Here is an 11169-nt window from a genome sequence, read left to right as displayed (position 1 = left end):
TGAGAGCATTGCATCTCACGATTCATGCCAGCTTACCCGATCAGATTCGCGATGCGCAACTGGAAGCTTTGAAAGATGATAATCTTCCATCGGAACTCATGCGTGGCATGAGCAAGCAACTTGAAACCAGATCGGACGGGGTCCGATATTTTGGGAACCGGATTTGGGTTCCACGATACGGAGAGTTGAGAACTCTAGTGATGGACGAAGCTCACAAGTCCCGATATTCTATCCACCCCGGCTCAGATAAAATGTATCATGATTTAAAGGCACTTTACTGGTGGCCGAACATGAAAGCCGACATTGCCACCTACGTGAGCAAATGTTTGACTTGTGCCAGAGTCAAGATAGAATACCAGAAACCATCTGGCCTTCTGCAACAACCGGAACTCCCAATGTGGAAATGGGAACACATCTATATGGACTTTATTACGGGTTTGCCTAAGACACCGACGGGATGCGATACCATCTGGGTGATCGTTGACCGGTTGACTAAATCGGCACACTTCCTAGCGATTAAAGAAACAGACAAAATGGAAAGACTGACTCGAGTATACATGAAAGAAGTGGTGTCTAGACACGGAGTGCCTGTCTCGATCATTTCCGATCGAGATTCTCGTTTCACTTCGCACTTTTGGAAGTCGCTGCAAAGCGCACTGGGCACCCGTCTCGATATGAGTACAGCATACCATCCTCAGACGGATGGGCAAAGTGAACGGACTATTCAGACCCTGGAGGATATGTTGCGTGCATGCGTCTTAGATTTCGGAAAAAGTTGGGAACCCCACTTACCCTTGGTAGAGTTTTCGTATAATAACAGCTACCACGCAAGTATTAAGGCAGCGCCGTTTGAAGCGCTGTACGGACGGAAGTGTCGATCACCACTCTGCTGGGCAGAGGTGGGTGATAGCCAAATCACTGGTCCGGAACTGGTACTCGAAACCTCGGAAAAGATTGTTCAAATCCGAAATCGCATGGCAGCAGCACGAGATCGCCAAAAGAGTTACGCCGACAAGCACCGAAAACCTCTCGAATTTCAAGTGAACGATCGGGTGTTAATCAAAGTCTCACCTTGGAAAGGTGTGGTTCGCTTTGGTAAGCGAAACATACTCAACCCACGATATGTTGGTCCGTACCGGATAACTGAGCGCATTGGTCCGGTGGCGTACCGACTGGACCTACCAACAGAACTCAGTGGCGTACACGATGTATTCCACGTATCAAATTTGAAGAAATGCCTATCTGATGAAACCCAAGTAGTCCCGTTGGAGGAACTACAAGTTGATGAACAGTTACGGTTCATTGAGGAACCAGTCGAGGTTTTGGATTGGGAAACCAAAACGCTCAAACGCAGCAAAATTCCAATCGTTAAGGTTCGTTGGAACTCAAGACGTGGACCGGAGTTCACATGGGAACGCGAGGATCACATGATGAAAAAGTATCCTCACCTTTTTGAAGGGCTAACCAAACACCGAAAACCGCGAAACCCGGCAAACCGTCAAACATCACCGGAGGTATGAACTAAATTTCGGGACGAAATTTCTTTCTACTAGGGGATGATATGACAAACTGAAAATTTTTCTTACTTTTTCAGGCTCTCATCACGACTTGACTCAAATTTTCGGGACGAAAATTCTTTAACATGGGAATGATGTGACAATCGTCAATTTCAGGTTAACCCCGTTAACTCAACTCCGTCAATTCAAACTTTAAGATCGTTGAATCTATAACGCACACTTCATTACATTTAAACTAGGGTTTAAATGACGCTTAACACTTACTACATGTGTAGTCTTTCGGGATTTGCACCGAAACGCAAACGAGTTGACGCGAACGATTGATAAATAAACGACAAACGTCAAAACACTAATTATGTGATTATTATGTGTTAGATATATGTGTGTTACTTGATTGTTATGTGGAATGTTAAACAAGAAACAAGAACCAACTAGTTTAGGCTAGAGATGTAACACTTGAAAGATTAGGGGCTAGAGTGTAACTTGTATTATTATAAATATAACCTATTCACAAAACCCTAACCCATTCACCCCCACCCGATCGCCTCTCTCTCTCTCCTTGTTCTTCACGGCTGCCGTCCACCAAGATCACCCATATACACATCAAATCAAGAGATTAATCCAAGAACTAGGTGCTAGGAAGGTATACTTGATCACCTCTTACCTCTTTGTTGTTTAATTTTGATGTTTAATGGGTTGTGTATAAACCCTAATCGGCCGATCATGTGTATGTATGTGATTAATATGATTGTTGTTAGTTGGATAATGGATTGATAACTAGATTGATGTTGTTGCTTGATTGATTGTTGTCTTTTATTTGAGTTAAAACACAAACCCTAATCTTGTATGTATGGTGTAATTGATATGCATGGATAGTAGTTATAGTGTCTAGAGGGTTATATGGATGCATGATAGTTCATAGATTGTTATTTTGTTGAGTTTTGATGTGAACAGATTCTGGACAGAATGTATATACGATGTTTAACTGACTGTAACGAAGTGTAAACGTGAAAATTGATTGAGATTGTGGGTACTGCAGTAAACTAGGTTGAGTCTAGTTTCTATAAAGTATAAATTCGTAATTTTTGGATAAGTGGAAGTATACTTTTATGATTTTACAAAAACGTGATGCAAAGCTGAGCTGTTAGACCTGCTGTTAGGTTATGTTGTAAATGTTATATCTCATGAACTACGAGACCAATTGGGTTGGTTCCACTTCTGGAAGTTGACTCACTGAGTTAGGAACCAAACCCAAGTGATCTTGCATTTATTGGATTTTTCGTTTAACGGGAATTGTAAATAACATTCTGTTGCGCATGAATCTGACTGATATGAGTTTGCTGTAATGTTTTGGTCATTATAAGAAAAATATGTGGAATAAAAATAAGATAAAATATGTTCTGGAAACCTAAGATATGTATGCTTCTGTGGTGATTTTTGGTGAATTAATTGAGACGTTATGATCGGTGAACAAGTGCAATCTTTCAAGTAGAAATTCTGTCATAACGAAACTAGCTGCTGAGTTGTATAGGAATGCATGAAATATGATAGTTTTTATAAAATTGTTGTATTTTGACCAAAATACCCTTGCGGGGAATAGTTGTTAGTTGATTGCCATGAATTGACCAAATTGCCCTTATGGGGAATAATGGTTAGTTAGTCTTTGTTTGTTGACCAAAATGCCCTTACGGGAATAATTGCTAGTTAATTGTTGTGTGTGACCAAATCACCCTTACGGGGAGAAATTGCTAGTGATATACATTATTAGTACGTGACACGAAAGTAATTGCTCACTCATGTATCGTATCACAATTGTACTTGTGTAAGTCACACACGACTCACAAACGAAACACGAAATCTGTTACGTGCATAGGAATTATGTGCCGAGTCTAGAGACTCGTTAAACGTACCGATACTTAGAAAATCTCTTTGTTATTTAGAACGCTAGAGAGTTTCTACGACGCGCATCACTTGGTGATCTAGATCGGGATAATCTTCGCAAACAGTGAGTTTCACTTACCCCGCTCTTTGAACTGTTTTCAAACGTTTTTCACTTGGGGGAGATAACATACTCCGATAAACGTATTTTTCTGAGATAAACGCATATTTAAGATTTTGTTATAAATTATATATCACTTGTAAAGGCTAAGCGGCAAACGTAACATTTGAAGTCCCACACATCGGACCGGTTAATATTTGGAATAGCGAGTCACTGTTGAGTAGTACTACTGGGTTTGACAAACCCCACCCGACGCTAAGCTCAACTGGAGGTTGAGTGGGTGTAATTTTGGCTAACACTTACCATGGTCTGGATTGACCTGGTGACGGGCACTTGATAAACAGTCAGCTTCGGTCGCGAACCACTTAGCGATACTTGTTGTATAGATTAGCTACCTATCGATATATAATTTGACATAACACTATCTGGTAATGCAAAACACTTAAACGTTGTAACGTGGTTACACAACACTTAAACGTCGTAACGAGGTTACGCAACACTTAAACGTCGTAACGAGGTTACGCAACACTGAAACGCCGTAACGAGGTTACGCAAAACGCTAAACGATTTATCTTATTTAACTTGTGAACTCACCAACCTTTGTGTTGACACTTTTAGTATGTTATTCTCAGGTAGCCGAGGCGGGCGCGCGGTTTAGGAGCATGCATTAAATGAAAACACTTTTATTTTGCAAACATACTTTTAACAGTTATCTTTGGTTTTAAGTCGTCCTGCGTGACGCAGCTTTTGAATTAAGGTTTTTACGCTTCCGCACTTATTTGCATTTAAACGTTTTTATGGTTTGATTATAACTGATGATTCCGATCCTGCCAGTTCACACCCTCTGACGGTAAAACTCCGTTAGTGGATTTTGAGGGTGTGACAATTTCTGACGGTGAAAATAACAGTTCTCCATCCCAACCCTTGGAGACAGAACACCAAGTGCAACAATATATACCCACTTCTGAAAAACTTGAATCTTTTGAGACGTTTATAGGAAAGCTCCATTCAACTACATTGAAACCTACTCAGTCAGTTACTGTGACAGATGATAAGCGGTTGAAGATGAGCCAGCCACTGATCTTATCCCATGAAAGCGTCGAAAGAAAGATCTGAGACCAGGTGTGCTGGAAAGTGATCTTATGCCAACCGTTCAACCGACACCTACTGAGCCCATAATTGAGACTCAATCTGAACTAGGCCCATCTGTTGAATCCCAACACTATCAAGATCAAGTTTTTGATGATATTCTACAATAGTTTGAATTTGAAGCCCACATCCAGTCAACTTCCGAACCTTCCGAATCATTTGGTTTGATTGGACAAGAAAGCTTGAGTGAAACTGAGAATATTGCCCACATTCTTGCTATGCAAGACAAGTTTTTACAAGACAAAGGTAAAGTAATTGCTTTAGAAGTCGAACCATTTCATGTACACGCTTTGCAACACACGGTATTTGAACTTGAACAAAAGTATTTGGTGAAAGATGTACGTATTCAAGAGCTTGAAGCTAGCGACACCGACAAAGACTCCAATATTTAAGAACTTCAAGCAAGTATAGGGTGGTCTTACTGCTCTATACTTTGATCTACAACAGAAACTTGTTAATTGATTTTATAGATGATTTTAAGGAAGTGGATGCGAGTGGTGATACAACTGTTTATGGTGATCAAGGTGCTCCTAATGATAGTGGTTCCAGTTTGTGTCCTGCTTCAAATATTGACATTTCTGCGCAACTGGAGAAATACTTCACTGCTCTACCCAAGACCGCTGAGGAAATAGAGAGAATCAGAAAGAAGAAATTGATCATGAAGAACTCTAATCAGAACGTCGTATCTTCCAATCATCCATATAAATTTGTGGTGGAACTTAAAAAAGGATTTCTGATAAGTATGGAGATCGTTTAGGGGCCGTTTCATGGGGATACGATATTGATTAAGAACTGTGGTAGGTCAAGCGCAAGTCTGGGAATATGGAATACTGCAAGAAGATGAAAGATTTTGGTTTGTGGACCAAAGACGATTTGAGTGATTTAATAAAAGTTCCTTTCCACAACCCAAATCATGATCCAAAGGCCACAAATTTCTGGAACTTTTTAAGCAACCAAGTTGAAAAAAGGGTTCCAGATATGCCTACTTCTAAGTCTTTAGTCAAGAAAGCGAAGGGGGTTTGTGATCCTTATACTAATCAGCTGATGCTGAATGTTATGTGGCCTCCAACTACTAAAGTAACGTCCATTCCGATCACCAAGAGATTTCCTGAAGGTGCTTATGATAAGATGAAGTTTTGGACTTTGATGGTGAGACGGCCATAGTTATTATACGGCTGATCAAGGGACAGTAGCTTATAATTGATCCGCGAGACCTGTTGAAGTTTGGTGATAAAGATATCAAGACCCTTAGCAGCTTTCAAATTATGGCTTAACCACTTTACGAGCCAACTTCTAAGGAGTAAAATGGTATGGTGGGATCGATTATCCATACAGGGTTATGGGTAGGTGCTTACAAAGAGGCTAATGCTGAAGTGATGGAGCACGAGTGAAGATCAAGCTATAAACCAAGCGGAGATTGTTGGGCTAGCCTTTATGGTTTATACTTAATCTAGTTGGGTTTGGTTTTGGGGTATTATGTAATACCGAAAACTTATGTTTTCAACTTATGTTTTCGGTGGGCTTTTGGTATGGGCTTGGGCCATAGTATGTTTAGTATTATATATATTTTGTAACTAGGTCTTTATGGGGGGTCGATCATTAGTAGGGGTGTGGGGTGTAAGGTTACTTGCTCTCGCATACTTATTATCATCTTGTAATCCTAAATAAGGGCTTAAGCACCCGACGTTAATATAACGTGTGTTTTGAAGTCCATCGTGTGTTGATTTGTTTTTGTTCATCTTTGTCTTGAATCAATTCGTTGTTAGTTTCCTACAAACAACGGGTTTATCGATATCACATTGAAGATTCTGTTTCGGGAATTACATTAAGTAAATTAATTATTTTTTAATTTATTTTTTTCAACATAAACTAATATGTATAATTTCCTTAAAATTATTCATGCAAATCATTTAAGTTAATTAATTAGTAAATTAACTTATTATCTTACTAAAAAAACAAAGGGTTTAATCATAAATTGCTTTTAATCTTGTTATTTAAGCTTATATTAATAAGTTATAATTTTAATCATTATTCAGTTGATATATATTAAATGATTTACATAAACTTGAATTCATTTTAATTAAACTCATTTTAAATCAAAAATCTCTAAGTCCCAATTTGTCGTAGTTTCCTTTCCATTTAGACTCGTTAAAATCTAGCAAATGTATTTACTTGTTTAGGATAATCCACCGTGATTCTCTACCTCGTTTGTTCGACTCCTTCAAACTATCAATTCACATTTTCGAGGTGAGTTTCTCACACCCCCTATTTAACACGCTTACACATTTTGGGGGTAGCATATATATCCTACAAAATCAACCGTTTAGTTATCCATATTTTCAAACTACAATTCGCATTATGGACTTTTGTGTTACTTGATTACTTGATCAAACTTACTTGCACGTGGTATCCTCAATAAGTATGATCATACCCCCCCCCCCCACGACACTCATGACCATTTTGTTATGGGTGGAAACAGGACCTCCGATCCTAGTACGTTTGTTGTTACCAACTGGAAAGGACCTTACTTGCTCGATTATCCAAGTATGTTGGTTATTGCCAGCTAGAAAGGATATTGACCTTTATTTTATATATATGATATAGGTACAATCATTAGAGGATGAGACTTGGAGAAGGCACTAGTACTTAGTTTATAATAAAGGGACAAGTTGTTTAATTGTTCTTATAATTTATTTGTATTTCTTGTTATAAACTTGTTTACTTGACATTTAAATTAATTAATGAAAATATTGTCACTTAATAGTGTCACATGTGTTTTGAGCAATCTATACGTCACACTCAGGCGTTTCCGCTTAATCCGGGGTGTTACATTCACCATGGCTGTTTCAAGGCAAAACGCGACTCGTGTGTTGCACAGGTTCGGGTATTTGAAGATTCGAACAAGCATATCAACCTGGTTTCCAACTTGTCTCAATGGGTTCGGACTTGGGTCGGTCAGTAGTGTGAAACCCTACCAGAACCGAAATTCAACCATAGTGAACCGATAACATGTTTAAACTTGTTTACATCAAACTTTTTTAAACAAATATCATGTATAAATCACATAAACAAGTTTATACACATCAATTTGGTCTAATGTAACCCGAATGTAGTAGGAACTTGAGTCTAGGGTTCTGTTTATACGCGGATTCGACATGAACTGGGTAGAATCGTGCCCTAGAGTGATATTAAAATGATTAAACTGACATATCTTAATGAATGAAGTAAGAAATCGGTGAATTGATGATGAAATCGGCCGGAAAAAATCGCCTAGGGTTCGAGTTGTTAGGTAAAAGGTGAACAGGGACGGATTTTAAGATAAAAACTCGTCTTGTTGCCTCGCCACAACCTTGGACAGCTAGGCACTGCCGTGCTAAACCGTTCGGGTCCGGTCTTTTTGTTTTATTAACCATTTTTAACGCAATACTTGTTTAACGACCGTAATTGATTGGAAAATTTAGGTATGCCAATTTAAAACACAAGGTTATGAAATTTCGTTGATGATAGGGATAAACAAGTACACAAATGATAAAACAAAAACAAGGAAAGGTACAAATAATGATAAATTAGAATTAGGAACTACTTAAAATAATCTCGGTCCTCCTCCAAACAAGGTTTGCATGTGGGCAGATCCTGTCAAGAAGTTGGTATGGGAAGCCCTCTCGGTTTGGTTCCAGTTAAAACGAGAAAGTTCGGCCGCGAGTTGCTTAAGGTTTTCTTTTAGCTTTGCCATCCTTCGGTCAATATGATGGTGCTCGAAACGTAATGTTTCGATTCTATCATGTAGTTCTCGGTTCCTTTGTTCCGCCACCATGTTGATGCTTACTAACTCAGCGATTCTCTCAGGTAAGCACATGAGTTCCCGAACTACATCTATAGGCACCTCTTCTTTTCTCCTATAACTTAGCCTCCATCATCTCCTCTCCATAGTAGGTTCTTTTGAAGGACTATATGAAAAGGGGCATGCCAAGAGAATGGGAAATGATAGCCATTTATAGGCATGTGGGAGGGAAAAATATGATAGTGGTGACATAAAAACGGTCGTGTTAGGTGAGTGACATAAATGCCATTTTCAGAAAGTTTACGATTGCAGCGACGATGGGTTGTTAAAATTTTAAGGTGATCACAACCCGTGTTGGTCTAAACATGGCTGTTTTTAGTCGTTTACCACGATTTTTTGAATTTTCTCTTGTATAATTTTCGTGGTTTTGGATTTTCGATTAAATGCATGCAAATCTTATCCCTAAACACAATTATATTTCATTCAATGGAAAAGTCCTAAGTTACATTAGTCCTAAAAACACATAAATAAACACAAAAAAACAAGAAAATAACATAAAGAACCAGGTTAAGCCTAATTGGTCCTAAATACACAATGCCTATAGTCCTCAATAAGTAAATCAGAATATGTTGGAGAAGGGGTCTCAAAAGTCTCCTCCTCCGGGTAGGTTCCAGCCAAAAGGATCACCTCCACCGAAGGATGGTGGTGGTGGGAAGAACCCTAGCCAGATGGACTGCATTTGGATTTGCTCGTTAATTTCGTGGAGCTTTGTCTTAAATTCCTCCACAGTCTCGGTTAGAACTAGGACTCTTTGCTCATCTTCACAAGCATGTCGGTGAGCTCTCTTTCCATGTCCTGAAGTTGCAAAATCGTCTCAAGGTTGATGTTCTTGTTCTTAGGAGGTGTTGTGATCGAGTTTTCGGCATAGGAGTGTTCCATGGGCATCTTTGAAGGCAGTTAGGTTTAGAGAATTGTGCTAGAAGGTGTGCAAAACCCTCAAGGAGGTGGAACACATTTATAATCTTCTTGGGCCTCTCAACACAGGACATGTTAGGAAATTTTCTCTGAACCTGGACAATCTGAGCTGGAACCAGTGCCAAAAACGATCATTGCAGGGAAATTGTACTGTAAACGTCCATGGTGAGTTAAGCACGTCCGTGGTTACTAAATTTTTTGTTACTTAATCTTATCCCTAAAAATTAAAACTAAACCTAAACATGTTAAATTTTTGTTAGGGTCGATTGCATGACTCATAGTTATGTCTTTTTAGTATGCAGGACGGAGGTGAAGTACCTCCTTTGCGGTTTGTATAGGTTCCCTTAGGTAAAGTGTAAGTCAATGACCATTTACCTTAAAGCTATGTCTATCCATTTGGACAAGTTCAATGGTTCCGTACTCGAAATCTTCCATAACCGTAATAGGTCTGGACCATCTAGACTTCTATTTTCCAGGAAATAAATGAAGGTGAGAGTTATAGAGTAGTACCTGGTCACCTGCTTTAAATTGTTTTTCACCTTTTAAGCGTGCATAATGAAGTCTTTTTGTCCTTTCCTTGTAGGTTCTTCAATTGTCAACAGCTTGTACCCTTTGTTCATGTAGCTTGTGCAGTTGTATGAATCTATTCTTCCCAGAAGATTGCAGATCAAGGTTGGTGGTTTCAAGTGCCCGGTATGCTTTGTGTTCAAGCTCGACTGGAAGATGAAATGGATTTTCATACACCAATTTAAACGGTGTTGTGCCTATAGTAGTCTTGTAAGCAGTACAGAAAGCCCACAGAGCGTCATCTAATTTCTCAGACCAATCTCTGTTATAATGACTATCAAATTTCTCTAGGATTCATTTAATACCTCGATTCGTGATTCCACCTGACCACTTGTTCGTGGTGATAAGGTGTCGCGAGTCGTTGATGCACTCCGTATCCTGTTAATACTTTCTCCATTTGTACATTACAGAAGTGTGTTCCTCGATAGTGGGCAAAGCTTGGGTTTTGGGAATACCGAAACGAGAGAATATTTTGCTTTAGTAATTTGACCACCATCCTAGCATCATTAGTGGGCAAATCTTGGGCTTCAACCCATTTAGATACATAATCTATTGCAACTAGGATGTAGTGATGACCAAATGATGTTGGGAATGGTCTTATAAATTCGATGCCCCAAACATCAAATACTTTGCAGACCTAGATCGGTCTTTGAAGCATTTCATCTCAGGATGAGATGTTGCTAGCACGTTGGCATGCATTGAACGAGCGAACCATTTCATGTGCTTATCGGTATCGTAGGCCAATAGAAGCTTTGCCTTCATTTGAGTATCTGAAAGCTCAGCCTTTGACAAGAGATAATTTTGTTGCCGAGCATATCTCACAGTCTCAAGCCACTTGTTGAGCTTCTTTGTGTTGTATTTTAACAATTCATTTGAAGTTCTTCTTGGATGAGGCTCGGGCACATCAGATTCTCTCTTTACTCAAATTCTCTTTTACAACTCCCCCTTGGCCATATCAAAATTTCAGTAGTGAAGAAAGGAATCCCCTCATTGGTGTTGTTATTGATATACATGTCGGAATATTCCTCGGCCATAGCAACTTCCATTTCAACATCCTCATAATAATATTCTCAGTTGCAATACCTTGATCACCACCAACATCTACATCATCTTCCACTTCCCTTTCCTCTATCCGCTCCAGCTCGTCCACATCCTCCAATTCATATCAAATAACATGACTA

The sequence above is a fragment of the Bidens hawaiensis genome, unplaced genomic scaffold (assembly GCF_021521415.1).
Source record: "Bidens hawaiensis isolate Kalapana, Puna unplaced genomic scaffold, B.hawaiensis_p1.1 tig00419403_1, whole genome shotgun sequence".
Lineage (NCBI taxonomy): Eukaryota > Viridiplantae > Streptophyta > Magnoliopsida > Asterales > Asteraceae > Bidens > Bidens hawaiensis.
The sequence above is the reverse complement of the archived record's forward strand: the minus strand, read 5'-3'. Positions refer to the sequence as shown.